Source organism: Arachis ipaensis, chromosome B2, assembly GCF_059453495.1.
Source record: "Arachis ipaensis isolate K30076 ecotype BB chromosome B2, ASM5945349v1, whole genome shotgun sequence".
In the NCBI taxonomy this organism is placed as follows: domain Eukaryota; kingdom Viridiplantae; phylum Streptophyta; class Magnoliopsida; order Fabales; family Fabaceae; genus Arachis; species Arachis ipaensis.
In genome coordinates, this window is record NC_142437.1 from 63,925,117 (window position 1) to 63,945,501 (window position 20,385).

General features: G+C 38.4%; 1 non-coding gene across 1 annotated transcript; it reads left to right on the forward strand.

Annotated features, from left to right (window-relative positions):
- Positions 1-6,095: 6,095 nt before the first annotated feature.
- LOC148574148 (small nucleolar RNA R71) lies at positions 6,096-6,203 on the forward strand. Its single transcript, XR_015905997.1, has one exon. It is a non-coding gene; the product is annotated as a small nucleolar RNA R71 (small nucleolar RNA).
- The last annotated feature ends 14,182 nt before the right edge of the window (positions 6,204-20,385 follow it).

Genomic DNA, 20,385 nt, shown 5'->3' on the forward strand with positions numbered 1-20,385 from the left:
CTGTTATATCATCAAGCATCTCAATCCTCATTATCATTATGTCATCCTTAAGTTAGAACCTCCTCTGAGGCACGCTCGATAATGCAATCGTGAAGAACCTTGTTTTTGAACCGTATCGGTTGGCAGTTTTGATTCTAATTTTCGTAAATAGTCTCTGTGTGACGAACCGGACTCGATTCATGAGCGGAGAGAGAAAATAGTATAATATTATCATTATATTAGTATTAGAAAATTCTTGAATGACATTATAAGTTTACCTGGTTAGTTTTTGTTAAAAATAGAAAATCAGTTTAACCGGGTTTACAGTTTATTGGTGCAGCTTAGCACCAGCACTCTCTGATGACTTTAGCAATGCTAAGGGCTCATTATTCATGTTTTATTCTCATAATAAATATGTTACTAGTGTCATTTATGCTAGTTTTTCAGAAAATAATTTTTAGAGATGTTTTTACGAGTGTTCCGATACACCTAGTTTTAGTAGTTGTACACCAGAGATATTTTAATATAATTTTAATCCACCTCCAAGCCAACCAATCACAACTCACCTTACACCCCCAAGACCTCCAAGGCTGTCTCATTTCATCATTTTGGCCGAAAATAACAAGAGAGAAAAGAGAGAAACTTTCATGAATACTTAATCTTCAAAGTTTGATTTCTTCTGAACTAAAACTCAAATCAAAACACCGATTTCACCAAAATGATCCTCTCTTCTTCCTCTACATAACCATGTAACTTATCAAGGATGGAAATAAGGTGAGATGGCTGTCTCCCTCCCATTTCAATTCGGTTTTCAAGGAAAACCATGCAAAACATGTGTTTTCTTGATGTTCTTCCTTAGGAATCATGCTTAACTTGACTTGAGGGCCAAGAAACATGAATTTCCAGCAAGTGTAAGGTGATATATCTCTTCCTAACATACTGAGTGAGATTTGGTCAGTTGAGAGTTTTTGGATTTAAAGTTATTCTTGATGTGATTTAGGAGGAAAAAGTGCTTAAGGACCACCTAAAAGTTTAACCGAATTAGGAGCAGCAAAACCAGGTAGGGATTGACGAATTTAATCTTGATTGATTGTGTTTGAGTTGTGTGATTATGATATGGTTTGGCTGTGCTTGAAATTGATTGTTTGTATGAGTAATTCTTGTTGAAATTTTGGTGAAAATTTGATGAAATTTGATGAAATTCAAGCTATGAATGTGTGTTCTTGTGGCTGCTGGAAAACGAAACCCTAGAGCTTAAATTGAGGTTCAATTTGTGTTAAAATCATGTAGAAAATATGGGGTTTTAGTGGCTGAAAATTTATTTTGAATTATGGTAAAAATCGGTTGTTGAAAAGACTGAAAAACGGGTAAAAACAAAGAAAGAATCTGAGGAATTTACGAAGAACATGAAGAACACTTTGAGTGTGGTGAAGAACAATGAAGAACACCTTTTTGATCCATAAAAGGGCAAGGAAGTAAATATTTTAGTGTTTGGGGGGTTATTTTGTAATTTCCAAAAGTTAAGGTGGTAAAAGTAGAAATATTAAAAGTTACGGGTGGTAAAAAGTGAATTTTAAAGGTTAAAGGTTAAAGTAAAGTTAATTTTCGAAAATTTAATAATAAAAAAATAAAAAATAATAAAATATTAAATAATAATATTTAATTAAAATTAATATTTTAATAAAAATAATAAAATAATACGGAAAAGGCAGTTTTCTGTAAAAGCTTTAGAAAGACAACTTTAAGCGCAAAATCTCATAATTACCTTCATAAAACACTTAGGGAGTGATAAGAACATATTAGTGAGGCAAAGATAAAAGACAGATAAAAAGTTGAAGAAAAGATAAAAACTAAAGAAAAGTCTGTAAGATTTTAATAACAGAAAAACAGACAGAAATTAGTGAACGAACTAGGGCAACATAGTTAGTCCTTGAGTTGCGACGAGGGTTAGGTATTATATAAAAAGTTAAACTATTTCAGTATAGACTTAATGAACCTATACTTGGGACAAGCAAACTATTCATATCGAAATTTACATAAACTTTAAATACATACGTTAAGCAGAGAAATCAGAGCAGAGTAGAGAAACACAGAAAACAGAGTAACCAGAGTAAAGTAAAGAGATAAAGAGAAAAAGAGTAATATAGATACATATGAAAAGAGTAATCAGAGTAGAGAAAAGAGATACAGAGAACAGAGTAATTAAAATAGAGTAAAGAGATACAGAGAAAAGAGAAACCAGAACAGAGTAAAGAGATATAAAGAGAAGAGTAATATAATAATGAGATATTTATATATATTAGTTGCTTGATGCAACCCAGAGCTATATTTATATATATTAGTTGCTTGATGCAACCCAGAGCTATATTTATATATATTAGTTGCTTAATGCAACCCAGAGCTTCTGTAGGGAAACTAAGTTACCTACAGCTATTTTTCGCTTCCCAAGAGCAGAGCAGAGTATATATATATTTTCCTGCAGTAAGCAGAGGCTGTCTCAAATGAGCGGCTATTATTATATGCGCATTTATTTAGGAACGGAAAATCGTATCCGGGAAATCGGGATTACTTGTGACCGGATAAATGTCGGGATTGCAGGCAGCCAACCGACACATGAGCTCATGGCCTGTACTAGGGCTAGACATGCATCATTCTTGTCTGCGCATCATTCTCTGTTGCATTCTTTCTTGTGTGTGATCTATTTCTTTATGTTTGTCTGCTTGTATGCTATTTCTGTGTTTTATTTTCTTGTATTCTTTTGTTTGTGTTCTACTTTCTGTTGTCTCTACTTTCTCTTTCTATCTTTATCTTCTCTTTACTGCTTCGCTATATTATGTTATTCATCTACTAATCGACCCCAAATAAATGAACGTAACTAATAACCCTGGCCCTACTAAGAACTCCCCAGTTCTTACCCCTTCTCTCTCCCTTTTCCCTTCAGATGGAAGTAAGAGTTCCTTTCCGTAGTTCGCTGACGATTGTATGCAAAAAGGGATTCCACTCTAGGCAGTCTTCTGAGTCTAGGGTGAATATCGTTCTCTGATTATATGTATATACTGTGAGACCAGCCAACGTCTACACCCCGTTCGTATGCGCACTTTAACCTAAATCCTGTGTACGAGATTCCTATTGTGTGACTACTTCATGAGGTACCAGAGAGATGCCCTGTGGAAAAGTCTGATCGTGTAGAGGAGTAGCAGATGATGTTCTATCTTTTGATGACGTTCCACTTGAGTTGAGTTTTGAAGACCTAGAACGTACTTTTCCTCGCTTTAGTAGTTTATAGGGACTAGGTGAGTATAGAGTCTAGGCTAGCCTAGGTGCCAGCTTAGGGACCTCTTGAACAGGTCAGGACCTGGGATGTTGTATGTATATATATGTATATAGATATTATTTGGCTATATCTAGGGGTGTTCTAACTAAAAGTCTATACTCTGATAAAGGCTGGATCACTGAATGTTGTTAACTGCTTGTGATGTATTTATGTGTGTTTGTTTATAACTATTTTATCTGTTATTACTTGTGAATTGATTATGAGTGATTCCGTCTATTAATCCAAACGTTTCAAAAAAAAATACACCTCGCAAATTAACTACGCTTTTAACAACGAATCAGGCTCATATGATAAATAATAGATAATAATTAGGAAGGCAAATTGGTAGCACTCAGTTTCCGGTATGATCTAGACATATTGAAAATTGGGTCGTTACAGAAGATGGGTTCTTATAGGAGTGGAGAGGGGGGTATAGTTCAGCCATTATGGGTGGGTTTGGGTGGGAAAGTGGTTTGAATTTGAATGGTGAGGTAGGTGGGGTTTTATGAAGGATGGATGTGAGTGGTGGAGAGAATGGTGGGATTTGATAGGTGAGGGGTTTTGGGGAAGAGGTATTAAGGTGATTGGTGAATGGGTGAAGAAGTAAGAGAGAGGTGGGGTAGGTGGGGATCCTGTGGGGTCCACAGATCTTGAGGTGTCAAGGATATCTCATCCCTGCACCAAGTGGCGTGCAAAAATGCCCCTTTCTGCCAATCCTGGCATTAAATGCCAGGCTGCTGCCCATTTCTGGCGTTTAACGCCAGCTTCTGGCCCATTCCTGGCGTTAAACGCCAGTCTGGTGCCCATTTCTGGCGTTAAACACCCAGAATGGTGTCAGACTAGGCGTTTAACGCCCATTCTGCTACCCTTACTGGTGTTTAAACGCCAGTAAGTTTCTCCTCCAGGGTGTTCTGTTTTTCATTCTGTTTTTTAGTTTGTTTTTGCTTTTTCAATTGTTTTTGTGACTTCACATGATCATCAACCTACAGAAAACATAAAATAACAAAAGAAAATAGAAATTTAACATAGATAATTAAAGATTGGGTTGCCTCCTAACAAGCGCTTATTTAATGTCTATAGCTTGACAGTGGGCTCTCATGGAGCCTCACAGATGTTCAGAGCAATGTTGGAACCTCCCAACACCAAACTTAGAGTTTGAATGTGGGGGTTCAACACCAAACTTAAAGTTTGGTTGTGGCCTCCCAACACCAAACTTAGAGTTTGACTGTGGGGGCTCTGTCTGACTCTGTATTGAGAGAAGCTCTTCATGCTTCCTCTCCATGGTTACAGAGGGATATCCTTGAGCTTTAAACACAAGGGAGTCTTCATTCACTTGAATGATCAATTCTCCTCTGTCAACATCAATTACAGCTTTTGCTGTGGCTAGGAAGGGTCTGCCAAGGATGATGGATTCATCCACACACTTCCCAGTCTCTAGGATTATGAAATCAGCAGGGATGTAGTGGTCTTCAACCTTTACCAAGACATCCTCTACAAGTTCATAAGCCTGTTTCTTTAAATTGTCTGCCATCTCCAGTGAGATTCTTGCAGCTTGTACCTCAATGATCCCTAGCTTCTCCATTACAGAGAGAGGCATGAGGTTTATACTTGACCCTAGGTCACACAGAGCCTTCTCAAAGGTCATGGTGCCTATGGTACAAGGTATTGAGAACTTCCCAGGATCTTGTCTCTTCAGAGGTAATTTCTGCCTAGTCAAGTCATCCAGTTCTTTAGTGAGCAATGGAGGTTCATTCTCCCAAGTCTCATTACCAAATAACTTGGCGTTTAGCTTCATGATTGCTCTAAGGTACTTAGCAACTTGCTCTTCAGTAACATCTTCATCCTCTTCAGAGGAAGAATACTCATCAGAGCTCATGAATGGCAGGAGTAAATTCAATGGAATCTCTATGGTCTCTGTCTAAGCCTCAGATTCCCATGGTTTCTCATCAGGGAATTCCTTGGAGGCCAGTGGACGTCCATTGAGGCCTTCCTCAGTGGAGATCACTGCCTCTTCCACCTCTCCAGGTTCGGCCATGTGAGACGTGTTTATGCCCTTGCACTCTCTCTTTGAATTCTCTTCTGTATTGCTTGGGAGAGTACTAGGAGGGAGTTCAGTAACTTGCTTACTCAGCTGACCCACTTGTGCCTCCAAATTTCTAATGGAGGACCTTGTTTCAGTCATGAAACTTTGAGTGGTTTTAATTAGATCAGAGACTATGGTTGCTTAGTCAGAGTGGCTCTGCTTAGAATCTTCTATCTGTTGCTGAGAAGATGATGGAAAAGGCTTGCTATTGCTAAACTTGTTTCTTCCACCATTATTGTTATTGAAGCCTTGTTGAGGCCTCTGTTGGTCCTTCCATGAGAGATTTGGATGATTTCTCCATGAAGGATTATAGGTGTTTCCATAGGGTTCTCCCATGTAATTCACCTCTTTCATTGCTGGGTTCTCAAGATCATAAGCTTCTTCTTCAGGGGAAGCTTCCTTAGTACTGCCTGGTGTAGCTTGCATTCCAGACAGACTCTGAGAAATCATATTGACTTGCTGAGTCAATATTTTATTTTGAGCCAGCATGGCATTTAGAGTATCAATCTCAATAACTCCTTTCTTCTGATTTGTCCCATTATTCACAGGATTCCTTTCAGAAGTGTACATGAATTGGTTATTTGCAACCATCTCAATGAGTTCCTGAGCTTCTGCAGGCGTCTTCTTCAGATGAAGAGATCCTCCAGCAGAGCTATCCAATGACATCTTGGACAGTTCAGACAGACCATCATAGAAGATACCTATGATGCTCCATTCTGAAAGCATGTCAGAAGGACACCTTCTGATCAATTGCTTGTATCTTTCCCAAGCTTCATAGAGGGATTCTCCTTCCTTCTGTCTGAAGGTTTGGACTTCCATTCTAAGCTTGCTCAATTTTTGAGGTGGAAAGAACTTTGCCAAGAAGGCATTGACTAGCTTTTCCCAAGAGTTCAGGCTTTCTTTGGGTTATGAATCCAACCATGTCCTAGCTCTGTCTCTTACAACAAAAGGGAAGAGCATAAGTCTGTAGACTTCAGGGTCAACCCCATTGGACTTGACAGTGTCACAGATTTGCAAGAATTCAACTAAGAACTGATGAGGATCTTCCAATGGAAGTCCTTGAAACTTGTAATTCTGTTGCATTAGAGAAACTAATTAAGGCTTAAGCTCAAAGTTGTTTGCTCCAATGGCAGGGATTGAGATGCTTCTCCCATAAAAGTCGGGAGTAGGTGCAGTAAAGTCACCAAGCACCTTCCTTGCATTGTTGGCATTATTGTTTTCGGCTGCCATGGCTTTTTCCTCCTTGAAGAGCTCTGTTAGGCCCTCTAGAGAGAGTTGTGCTTTAGCTTCTCTTAGCTTTCTCTTCAAGGTCCTTTCAGGTTCAGGATCAGCTTTAACAAGGATGCCTTTGTGTTTGCTCTTGCTCATATAAAAGAGAAGAGAACAAGAAAGTATGGAATCATCTATGTTACAGTATAGAGATTCCTTGAGGTGTCAGAGGAAAAGAAGAATAGAAGGAGAAGGTAGATAGAAGAGAATTCGAACTTATCAAGAAGGATAGAGTTCGAATTGCACCTTGAGAAGGAGTGTTAGTCCCTTAAATAGAAGGATGTGAGAAGAGGGAAAGAATTTTTGAAATTAAAGTAAAAGATTTTTAAAATAATAAAAATAAATTTGAAAATTTGATTGAGATTTTCGAAAATTAATATTGGGAAAGAAATTAAGTGATTTTGAAAAAGATTTTGAAATTAGAAATCAAAAAGATATGATTGAAAATTAATTTTTGAAAAAGATGTGATTGAAAAGATATGATTGAGAAGATATGATTGAAAATCAATTTTTAAAAAGAAGGTTTTAAAATTAAAGTTGATTACTTCACTAACAAGAAATTAGAAGATATGATTCTAGAATTTAAAATTTGATCCTTCCTTAATAGGCAAGTAACAACTTGAAAATTTTGAATTAAATTACTAATTGTAGCAAGGATTTTCAAAAATAGTAAAAAAATAAAAAAAAATTAGAAAGAAATTGATTTTGAAGAGATATGATTGAAAATATATGATTTGAAAAATATTTGATTTTGAAAAATTATGAAGATTTGAAAAAAATTGGATTAAAAACAAAATCTTCCCTCTAGTGTCATCCTGGCGTTAAACGCCCAGAATGGCATCCATTCTAGCGTTTAACGCCCAAAATGCTACCTTTTTGGGCGTTAAACGCCTAGCCAGGTACCTTGGCAGGCATTTAAATGCCAGTTTTCCTTCTTCACTGGGCGTTTTGAATGCCTAGCTTTTTCTGTTTAATTCCTCTGTTGAATGTTCTGAATCTTCAATTCTCTGTATTATTGACTTGAAAAGGCACAATTTTAAAAATATTTTTGGATTTTTAATGATGAAAATCAATAAAAAATGCAACTAAGATCAAATAAACAATGCATGCAAGACACCAAACTTAGAAGTTTGTATACTAAGGACTATAACAATTTGAAAATGCATGTAAGAAACAACAAAACACACAAAACAAGAGAATTTAAAGATCAGAGCTAGGAAATCATCAAGAACAACTTGAAGATCAATGAAGAACATATTACATATATTCGAAAAAATGCAAGAAGAAGAAAGACATGCAATTGACATCAAACTTAAAAATTAGACACTAGACTCAAACAAGAGACATAAAAATATTTTTGATTTTATGATTTTATAAATTTTTTTTTGATTTTTCGAAAATTATATGGAAAAGAGAATAAAAAGATTCAAAACTTTTAATAAGAATTCCAGGAATCATGCAATGTTAGTCTAAAGCTTCAGTCTAAAAAGATTAGACATGGCTAGCCAAGCTTCAGCAGGACATTACATTCAGCAGCTAAATTGATGAGAATCAATCAGCTTTTGTGATGATAAGAACATCACCTTGAAACTCTAGAATTCATTCTTAAAAATTCTGAAAAATAAAAAGAAAAGTACCTAATCTAAGCAACAAGATGAACCGTCAGTTGTCCAAACTCGAACAATCCCCGGCAACGGCCCCAAAAACTTGGTGCACGAAATTGTGATCATCAACAATGGCACCAAAGATTTGGAGCTCTCAAACGTGAATCACACTTTGTCACAATTCCGCACAACTAACCAACAAGTGCACTGGGTCGTCCAAGTAATACCTTACGTGAGTAAGGGTCGATCCCACGGAGACTGTCGGCTTGAAGCAAGCTATGGTCATCTTGTAAATCTCAGTCAGGCAGATTCAAATGGTTATAGAGATACTTATGTAATTCATTGGTAGGAATTTCAGATAAGCGTATGAAGATGCTTTTTTCCTCCTGAACCTCTGCTTTCCTATTGCCTTCTTCCCATCATTCATACTCCTTTCCGGGCCCACTTGGTGTGTGCTTGGGCTGAGCATTGAAGCTTTCATGTGTAGAGACTTTTCTTGGAGTTAAACGCCAGCTTTTGTGCCAGTTTGGGCGTTTAACTCCAGCTTTTGTGCCAGTTCTGGCGTTTTGATGCCAGAATTCTTAAGCTGACTTGGAACGCCGGTTTGGGCCATCAAATCTTGGACAAAGTATAAACTATTATATATTGCTGGAAAGCCCAGGATGTCTACTTTCCAACGCAATTTAGAGCAAGCCAAATAGGCTTCTGTAGCTCCAGAAAATCCACTTCTAGTGCAGGGAGGTAAGAATCCAACAGCATCTGCAGTCCTTTTTCAGCCTCTGAATCAGATTTTTGCTCAGGTCCCTCAATTTCAGCCAGAAAATACCTGAAATCACAGAAAAATACACAAACTCATAGTAAAGTCTAGAAATGTAATTTTTATTTAAAAACTAATAAAAATATAATAAAAACTAACTAAAATATACTAAAAACATACTAAAAATAATGCCAAAAAGCGTATAAATTATCCGCTCATCAGTAGTTCTATTTCTTCATTGATGAAGTCTATTCTGGAAAAGTGTAGTGACCTCGTACCTTGTTTAGTGTCTTATTGGATTGGTAGAGTTGCATTTTATGATTGCATGTGCGATTTAGGGGCTTGTGTAAGTATCATGCCACTTTCTATATTTGCAAGGTTAAATTTAGCTCCAATTAAAAGGTTGGCCGCCAAATTTGTCTTAGCCGACAAGAATGTGATCACCGTAGTAGGGATAGCAGAAGATGTGCTTGTGACAATCAAGGATTTAGTGTTTCCGGTTGATTTCTCTATCCATGAAATGCCTCCGACGGATAATGGAAGTTCTTCCTCCGTTTTGCTTGGTAGACCTTTCTTGAAGACCTCTAAATTTAAATTGGATGCCTTTACCAGCACATACTCCTTTGAGGTAGATGACAAGACCATCAAGTTTAATTTAGAAGAGGCCATGAGACACCCACCCGAAGAGCACTCCGTTCTCTGATGTGATGTGATTGATGTGGTAGTAGCAGAGATAGAAAGAGAAGATCACAACAAGTTGTACTATCCTGCTGTTGAAGAGAAGGATAAACATGAGGATGAACAAGAGAAAGTTAATGAGAATGAGCTTCATGATCTTGGTGAAAAAGAACCTCAACTTGAAGCGAAAAGTGAATTAAAGCCTCTACCTTCTCACTTGAAGTATGCATTCCTTGAGGACAACCAAAGGTTTTCGGTCATTATTGCTAGTGAGCTTTCTAGCCAAGAAGAGGAGAAGCTCCTAGAGGTCCTAAGGAAGCACAAGAAAGCAATCGGTTGGAGCTTGGCCGACATTGTAGAAATTGACCCACGTATGTGTATGCATCGCATCTTTCTCCAAGAGGGAGCTCGGCCGGTTAGACAACCCCAAAGAAGGCTCAACCCCACTATTCTTGATGTGGTAAAAAAGGAAGTCACAAGGCTACTTGATGCGGGTATTATATACCTAATTTCTAACAGTGAGTGGGTGAGCCCAGTTCAAGTTGATCCAAAGAAATCAGGAATCACTGCTATCAAGAAGGATGATGGTGAAGTGGTCACCACAAGAGTGCAAAATGCTTGGCGCGTATGCATTGATTATAGGAAGCTGAATGCCGCAACAAGGAAATACCATTACCCCTTTCCATTCATTGACTAGATGTTGGACCGACTTGCAGGTAAATCTCATTATTGCTTTCTTGATGGTTTTACTACCTACTTCTATATACATATTGCTCCTGAGGATCAGGAAAAGACCACCTTTACTTGTTCCTTTGGCACATTCGCCTACAAAATCCAGAGAGTTGTGCGAATTTTGTGCCGCCTCTGGGTGCAGAGCACAATCTCACCCCACGCGTGTGCGTCAGCTGACGCATATGCGTCCCTTCCCTCTCTACTCTTCACGCGTAGGCATGGACAACGCTTACGCGTCACTCGTCATTTTCCGCTGCCCACGCGTACGCGTGGGTGAAGCGCACGCGTCACTTGCCTGACGCAATTGGCAGGGCACGCTGCCCTGTTCTCTCTTTCTCTTCCCATTTCTTTCTTTTACTCCTTCTTCCTTTCTTCTTTCTTCTTCTTTCTTCCTACCACCTCTTCTCTGCCCACCACCACCAGCGACTTCAACCATCGGCGACCACCACCTCCAGCGGTCCACATTTTTTCTCTTATCTTTTTCTTCTCCTTTTCTCACTTATACTCAACCTCGCTTTCTTCCTCTTTTCTAGGTTTCATTTCTCTTCTTGTTCTTTTGTTTCTTTTTAAAATTTTTCTTTACTATTGCATTTAATTACTTTACTCACTTTGCTCTTGATTGCATTTTAACTTTGTTGTTTGTTTGTTTGTTTGTTTGTTTACTCTTGTTTCTTTTCTTTCCTTTTATTTCCTTGTATGGGTGTTGAATCTTATTTACTTTTGAATTGGTGAATTTCTTCATATCTCTTAGCTTGTTTGTGCTATGGTAAATAATATTCTATTTTGGGGGCATATCCCCCTTGAACTCATCAAACTTGCTTGTTATTTACACCTTTCTTAGCAAGTGCTTGTGAAAAAGAGCCAATGACATCTTTGTTCGTTATTGACCTTTTTTCTTTCAACTTAGTGCCTCTTTTTCACAACGCTTGTGTTACATGAGCATTGAGCATCTTTTCCATTATTTTTCATCATCAATTGCTCATGGTTAATGGTTTTCCATGCTTGTAGCATCATGTAGGAATGAGTGGTTCAATACTCTCTAACCCCATATTCTTCCAATTATAGACTTCATTGTCTTGGAGTTAGTTGAGCAAAAGGTTTTTCTATGACCCCCATCTTTCTTGCATATGCTTATCATTGTTGTTATTGATGCTTGAGTTTATTCTTCTCATGCTTCATACTTGCATGCCTCTCTCACTCTTGCATCTCATGTTAGCGATATGCCTCCATGATTATATTGATTGTCTTGCTTACATGTTGCAGCTGTCATGTCTTCAGGACACTTTACTTCTTTGTGGCTTTAATCCTCACTTGCATGGTATTCATTCCGGTTGTTGTCTCTCTGAGCTTAATATTTTTCTCTTCCCTCCTCCCCCCTTTTTTAGGATGGCCACTAAAAAGGAAAGGAGAGACCTCCAAAAGCCGTCTACAAAGAGAGCAACTCAAAGAACAATTTATTTTGGAACCTGGTTTTTGAGCTAAGAACACACAATATTGTGAGTTTTGAGCCTAATTGATTGGTTGCATCTTATCAACAAATATATCTTGTTTTGGTGTGTGTTGTTCTCTCTAAGATTTTGATCTTTGTCTTGCTTGATTCTATATTTCCATTGTTTGGTGTATGCATGCATATAAATGATTGAAGCCTTTATTTCACAAAGCTCACATACTGATAAACCACTATTTTATGGTATATCTTGTGCTTATTTGAGTGCTTTTTATCAAGTCTTTGCACACTTATTCATACAATTTGCATGATTTTACAATTCCTTCCCAATTCTGTTCTATGGTTGAAAACATGCTTCTTTGGCCTTAAATTTGCTATGTTTAATCCCCTCTTATTACCATTCGATGCCGTGATATGTGTGTTAAGTGATTTCAGGGTTTACAGGGCAGGAATGGCTTAGAGGATGGAAAGGAAACATGCAAAAGTGGAAGGAGTGCGAAAACTGCATTTTGGAGAAGCTTGCAGCGACACGCACGCATGGGTGACGTGTACGCGTGCCTAGCGCAGAAGACGAGTGATGCGTACACGTGACTGACGCATACGCGTGACATGCGCCACGTGCAAAAACTTGTAGAAAGCGATAGGGGCGATTTCTGGGCTCCTTTTGGCTCAGTCCAAACCCAAAAAACACAGAATAGAAGCTGGAGAATGAGGGAAACACAAAGGACGTTTTCACACATCAATCATACACAATCTAGGTCTTAGATGTAGTTTTCTAGAGAAATAGGCTATCTCCTCTCTCTAGGTTTTAGGATTTCTCTTAGTTTTAGGTTTATTTCTTCTCAATTCCAGGTTCAATGTTCCTTTAATTTAGTTTCTCTTCTACTTTTAATTGTCTTAGAATTCTAGTTTATTTATCTTTCCAATTGAATTTATGATTTCTAATGTTAGACTTGATTTTCTATTTAATGCAATTCGACGTATTTCAGATTTATGATTGTTTTATGTTATTGATGCTTTCACTTGGTTGTTTGGGTTTTACATTCCCTATTAATTTTCTATGTTTTTATGTTATGCCTTCCAAGTTTTTGATAAAATGCTTGGGAGGATTTTAAGTTAGATTTGTATATTCTTGGCTTTGGTTGATTAATTGGAGACACTTGAGTTATCAAACTCCTTTGTTGATTGATAATTGAAAGTTGCTGGTTGATTTGGACCCCTCTAAAGCTAGTCTTTCCTTAGGAGTTGACTAGGACTTGAGAAATCAAATTGATTAGTCCACTTGAATTTCTTCCAAAGTTAGAGGTTAACTAAGTGGGAGCAATGAACAATTCTCATCGCAATTGATAAGGATAACTAGGATAGGACGTCTAGTTTTTATACCTTGCCAAGAGCTTTTCTAGTTGTTAATTTACCTTCTTGCAATTTACTTTTCTTGTTCCTTATTCAAAAACCCAAAAAGATACTTTTCCATAACTAATAATAACCACACCTCCCTGCAATTCCTTGAGAGATGACCCGAGGTTTAAATACTTCGGCTTAATTTTATTGGGTTTGTTTTAGTGACAAGTTTTTGTATGAAAGGATTCTTTGTTGGTTTAGAAACTATACTAGCAACGAGGATTTATTTGTGAAATTCGTTACTAGCAAAAACCATTCGACAAAATGGCACCGTTGCCGGGGACGCGTACGCGGGTCACCTGCGTAACAGGCGGGAATACTTACCACTATACTACAACGACCCAGTTTTTGGCCCAGAAACACAGACTAGAGCCAGGGGACAAGCAGAGACTCAACACATTCTCATTCGCGTAGTTTTTAATTTTTAGATTAGAATCTTAGAGATAAATCATTCCTCCTCTAGGTTTTCTTCACATTCATAGGTTTCCAGTTTTTATGCCTTTGATGTTTTTACTTTGGATATTGAGAAGAGTCACTACATCCGTTGAAGTTGCTATTATTCTAGTTCGTTTTCTTATTCCTTTCCTCTTTTAATTGCCCATTAACCCTGTTCAGATAAGGATGTTGCATTTTGGGATTTATTAATGCAAAGAACTATTTTTACCTTTAATTAATTCTCAGTTATTATTTTATTTATTTCATCATGTCTTCTTCTTATTCCTTTTTATCATTTATGAAAGTTACATTCATGTCAATGGAGTAGACTCCCAACTTGACTTGGGAGTTGATTAAGAGGAGACCCTTGAGTTGGAATACTCAAGTGATTAGTTCAATTGGAAGTTGTTGGCTAGCTCTCTATTTACTAACGCTAATCCTTCCCAAGGGAGAGGATTAGGACTTGCGAATAAGAGTTAGCTCAATCACTTGACTTTCCTTTATTTAGTAAGGGTTAACTAAGTGAAAACAACAACCTCTTGCTATTCCACTTGGAAAAATCCAACAAGGATAGAACTTCCAATTAATCTAACCCCGGTCAAGGCTTTTATTTGATTATATAAATTCTCTCGCTAAGTTTCATTGCTTTAATTTACAATTATTTAAATTTCTGTTCTCCAACTCTTAAAATTTCTCGAAAAACTCCTGACTAATAAAATAGCACTCTTTTGTCAACTCGTTGGGAGACGACCTGGGATTCATACTCCTAGTATTTTTATTCTAATTTTGTGACAACCCTTTTTAAATTGATAAGCGGATTTTTGTCAGTTAAGAACTGTACTTGCAACGCTATTCTTATTAGAAATTCTTAATCGGCTAATTTCTGCGACGTCAAAATGGCGCCGTTGTCGGGAAATTACAATTGTGTGCCTTATTATTGGTTATTGTAAATAATTTCGCTTTTTCGTTTCTTCTTAGTGTTTCTAGTTTTAGGAGTTTATTTTCATTAATTTTTATTAGTTTTTATTTCTCTTACTACTATGAATTCTCACCCCTTTGCCTATGAGTTTGGTTACAATCAAGTTGCAGGAAGAGGAGATTACAATGGAAGCTTGGATCAATGATGGGACAATCAAAGATGGGAGGAGCCACAAAGATTTGATCAACCCTCTTGGCAACAACCTCCTCCAACTTACTATGAGCAAGAGCCATTCCAAGGTATGTACCAAGACAATGGATATGGTGGACCCCTTGTAGTTACCAACAAGCCCCACAAATGCCTATGAACCCCCTCCTCAACATAGCTTCGAACCACCATACTCACAAGCCCCTTTCCACCATTCACCTCCATATGACCCTAACCCTTATCCACCACACCAACCACCATACGAACCATATGAACCATACCAAGAACCACCACCTCAATATTCACAGTCTCCATATCCTTATCAAGAAGAACCACCTTCCCATTATGAGCCTTTTCTCCCAAAAAATGAACCCTCCTATCCACCCCAAGCTCCCGTAAATGATACATTTAGTGTTTTTCGCCAAGGGCAACAGGAGCTTCAGACCACACTTACCTCTGCTCTCACCGGTCTCACCTCTTCTGTCCAAGCTCTTATATCTCGTGTAGAATCATCCTTTAGTCCCAATATTCAACCCTCAAGCTCTGGTGCACTTCCTTCTCAACCACATAATGTTCTCTCCATCCCATCACCACCCTCTATGGAAGAGCACCCACATCTATCAATCCAAGAGCAACACGATCCCAATTATGCTAGTGACATGGAACAATAGAGAAGGGATCGTCTTAGGGACGTAATGGATCGGTTTCACGAATTCATACTTCAAAAGAAGCAAGAGGAGGCCCGAAAGGTAGAGGTAGGAGAGACCCTTGAAGAAAGTTGTCAAGAGGTGGAAGTTATCAAGGAGGAGCCAGATTTTGTACTAGTGCAAGTGGAGAAAGCCGAAATTACTAAAGAAGAAGAAGAAGTGGTTGAAGATTTAGGAGATGCGGAACCTCAATGGGAACCTTAAGTCATAGAGCCTCCTTCCAAGACGGTTGAATTTGATGTTGAGGAGGGTGTACAACCTCCAAGGCATATCATGGTTGAAGATTTGGAAGCAGTTGATCATGAGACAGATTCAATATTTAATGAGTTTCTACCTATAATTGAACCCTCTCCCATTGAACTAGAGGAAGAGGTTAATGTTACAGAAGCTTGTCAAGAGGTGGAGACCATCAAAGAGGAGCCCAAGAAAGTGAAGCATACATTGGCAAGGCTACCACTGGAGATACCTTCCCCCAAGCCATTACCATCTAACACAACATTCAAGTGGGTAAAATTCTTATCCTTCAACTGTACCTTCCCACTTGAATATGGTCTGCTTGAAACGGATGGACAACTTAGAGCTATCTGCGGTTTTAAGAGTAAAAGGGAGATGGTCAGTGGTTGGCAACACCATTCTAGGTTCGTTATGGTTGGAAGCTCAAGGCCTAATTACAAGGGTTGGTATAATCCTCAATTGACTGGGTCTAGGAGGATGTTTAGGCACTTAAATGAGAATTCCAAGGCTGAACCACCCAGATGGAATCATGATGATCAACTTGAAGACGGGTGTGGCAACAAGATTTAGGATCCCAGCATAGAAGAGGATCAACTTTGGGAGCTCAAAGCTTGTGAAGAACCCCATCAAGGCTTGGGGAATTTACTTGGAATTGATAGAGCTTATTGGAAGTCCAAGCGTTGGTGGCAATTTCAAGATGAGTGATGCATGGAAACTTGTCTCTCAACAAATTTCCCTTCGGCAAGTATACCGAATTGTCGTCAAGTAAAAACTCACAATAGAGTGAGGTCGAATCCCACAGGGATTGATTGGTCAAGCAACTTTAATTAGAGGAATGTTCTAGTTGAGCGAAGCAGAAATTTGAGTTGAGTAATTGCAGGAAATTAAATGGCGGGAAAGTAAATAGCAGAAAATGTAAATGCTGGAAATAAATGGCAAAATGTAAAGGGCAGAAAGAAACTGCAGAATCTTAAATGGGGATTTGGGAAGATGAGCATTAAAGTAAATGGCAGATAATAAAGAGAATGGGTAAGATCAGAAATTGGAGATTCATTGGGCTCAGGAGATGTTGTATTCTCCGGATCAAGTTCATTCTCATCTCTTCCTCAATCAATGCATTCATTGATATCATTGGAAATCTTAAGTGATTGGATTCCAATTCCTTGGCAACCCAATCTCTCTAAACTTGAACAATTGCCCAATTCCTTGATTTAATTGCTCATGAGAAGAGATGAAGTACGGTCACTGATTATACCACATGCATTCCCAAACCAAAGTATTGGTAGGATTATATGTCACTATATCCATCCAAACCCCAATTTGGTCCAACATGAGAAAGCATTTCTAGCATGATCTCTTCATTCCTCTTCCAAGGTTCCGAAGAGATCCAAGTATGAATAGCTTCTTTTCCAAGACAACTACCCAATTGGATGAATATTGAAAGCTTTCTAGTAAAATCAAGAGAAAAGAAAGAAGAAGAATAATGAAAACTACTATTGATCCATCAAATTACAATAGAGCTCCCTAACCCAATGAAAAGGGGTTTAGTTGTTCATAGCTCTGAAAATGGAAGACGAAAATGAAAAGTACATTCTGAAATTAAATCTAGAAGTTGTAGAGAAAGTAAAATATACAGAGTGTAGTTCTCCAAAATTGCCAAGCTCCTCTACTAGTTCAAAACTACTCTTATATATACTATTCTTTTGATCTTCTAGTTGGCTCTTCAAGTCTTGGATATGGGCCTTTGGATCTTTAGTTGAAGCAGTTACAGTCTTCAGTGGGCTTAGCTTTGCTTGCAGAGAGAAAGTGAGTCAGGCATGGTAGCAAGTTAGTTAGGACGTTAGTGGTGTTAACGTTAAGTGTGAATTTGGGTTCGAAGACGTTAGTGACGATAACCTTTTTCACTAACGCTCCAAACCTTAATTGACTTATGTTAACTTCAATGTTAGTAGCACTAACGTGACCACTAACGTTGGCTTTTGGTCCTTCGCAAACGTTATTGGCATTCACCTTTTCCAATAACGTTGCTTCTTGCTTCTTTTCCCCACGTTAGTGATCCACGTTAGTGTAACTAACGTGGCCCTTAACGTGGGCATGCCCAAGCTTCGAGAGCGTTAGTGACACTTACCTTTGTCACTAATGCTTCAAACGCCCCTTCTTCCCACGTTAGTGTTTCACGTTAATTGCATTAACATGACCACTAACGTGATTGCCATCTCCAACGCTCGTGACAAAGGTGAGTGTCACTAACGTTGGCCCATCATTCCTTCTTCCACGTTAGCTTCCACGTTAATGTAATTAACGTAGCAACTAACGTGGGCAATATTGGCTTAGTCCAATGTTAGTGACAAAGGTGAGTGTCACTAACGTTGGCGATTCCTTGTTCCTCCCACGTTAGAGTTCACGTTAATGTAATTAACGTGACTCTTAACGTGGCCAAGTGTGCCCTTTTTGGAACGTTAGTGGTATTCACTTTTACCACTAATGTTAGAGCTTCCCTTTTCCTCCACGTTAGCTTCCACGTTAATGTAATTAACGTGGCCACTAACGTGGGCTATGATGGCTTTCGAAGGCGTTATTGGTGATCACTTTCTCCATTAATGTTGCAAGCTAGCTCCTATTCCACGTTAGTGGTTACGTTAGTTAGACTAACGTGGCTCTTCCTTGCTTCCTTTGTCCTGAAATCAAACAAATAAAGTGCATCAAAGCTTGGCTCTTAATCAAGAGATCATGCATTATCCATTTTATCATTCAATTCATGCATAATTCTCATGAAATCATGTAAGTTCACAATTGGTGCACGAAATTGTGATCATCAACAATAGCGCCAACAACTTGGAGCTCTCAAACATGAATCACACTTTGTCACAATTCCGCACAACTAACCAGCAAGTGCACTGGGTCGTCCAAGTTATAAACCTTACGTGAGTAAGGGTCGATCCCACAGAGATTGTCGACTTGAAGCAAGCTATGGTCACCTTGTAAATCTCAGTCAGGCGGATTCAAATGATTATAGAGTTATAATGATTAAAAGATAAATAAAATGTAAAATAAAGATAGAGATACTTATGTAACTCATTGATGAGAATTTCAGATAAGCGTATAGAGATGCTTTTGTTCCTCCTAAACCTCTGCTTTCCTGCTATCTTCATCCAATCCTTCATACTCCTTTCTATGGCAAGCTTTATATTGGGCATCACCGTTGTCAATGGCTACATCCCGTCCTCTCTGTGAAAATGGTCCAATGCGCTGTTGATGAGCGGATAATTTATACGCTTTTTGGCATTGTTTTTAGTATGTTTTTAGTATATTTTAGTTAGTTTTTATTATGTTTTTATTAGTTTTTAAATAAAAATCACATTTCTGGACTTTACTATGAGTTTGTGTATTTTTTTGTGATTTCATGTATTTTCTGGCTGAAATTGAGGGACCTGAGCAAAAATCTGATTCAGAGGCTGAAATAGGACTGCAGATGCTGTTGGATTCTGACCTCCCTGCACTCAAAGTGGATTTTCTGGAGCTAGAAAAGCCCAATTGGCACGCTCTCAATTGCGTTGGAAAGTAGACATCTTGGGCTTTCCAGCCATATATAATAGTCTATACTTTTTTCAAGATTTGATGGCCCAAACCGGCGTTCCAAGTTAGCTTAAGAATTCTGGCGTCAAAACGCCAGAACTGGCACAAAAGCTAGAGTTAAATGCCCAAACTGGCACAAAAGCTGGTGTTTAACTCCAAGAAAAGTCTCTACACATGAAAGCTTCAATGCTCAGTCCAAGCACACACCAAGTGGGCCCGGAAAAAGATTTCTGCATTAATTACCTATTTCTGTAACCCTAGGCTACTAGTTTTCTATGAATAGGACCTTTTGCTATTGTATTTCGAGACTTTTACAAAGACACTTGATAAGACTTTGATAGACCTTTTTCATGTTTGGGGGCTGGCCTCACGGCCGTGCCTAGACCCTTTTGTTCTTATGTATTTTCAACGGTGGAGTTTCTACACACCATAGATTAAGGTGTGGAGCTTTGCTGTTCTTCATGAATTAATGCAAAGTACTATTGTTTTTCTATTCAACTCAAGTCTATTTCTTCTCTAAGATATTCATTCGCACCCAAGAACATGATGAATGTGATGATTTTGTGATACTCATCACCATTCTCACCTATGAACGCGTGCCTGATAACCACTTCCGTTCTACATGCAAACAAGCTTGAATGTGTATCTCTTGGGTTTCTAATCTAAGATTAGAACCTTCGTGGTATAGGCTAGAATTATTGGAGGTCATTCCTGAGATCCGGAATGTCTAAACCTTGTCTGTGGTATTCTGAGTAGGATCTGGGAAGGGATGACTGTAACGAGCTTCAAACTTGCGAGTGTTGGGCATGTGACAGACGCAAAAGGATCAATGGATCATATTCCAACATGATCGAGAACCGACAGATGATTAGCCGTGCGGTGACAGCGTGCGTAGAACATTTTCACTGAGAGGACGGGAAGTAGCCATTGACAACGGTGATGTCCAACATAAAGCTTGCCATGGAAAGGAGTATGAATGATTGGAAGAAGGCAATAGGAAAGCAGAGGTTCAGGAGGAACAAAGCATCTTCATACGCTTATCTG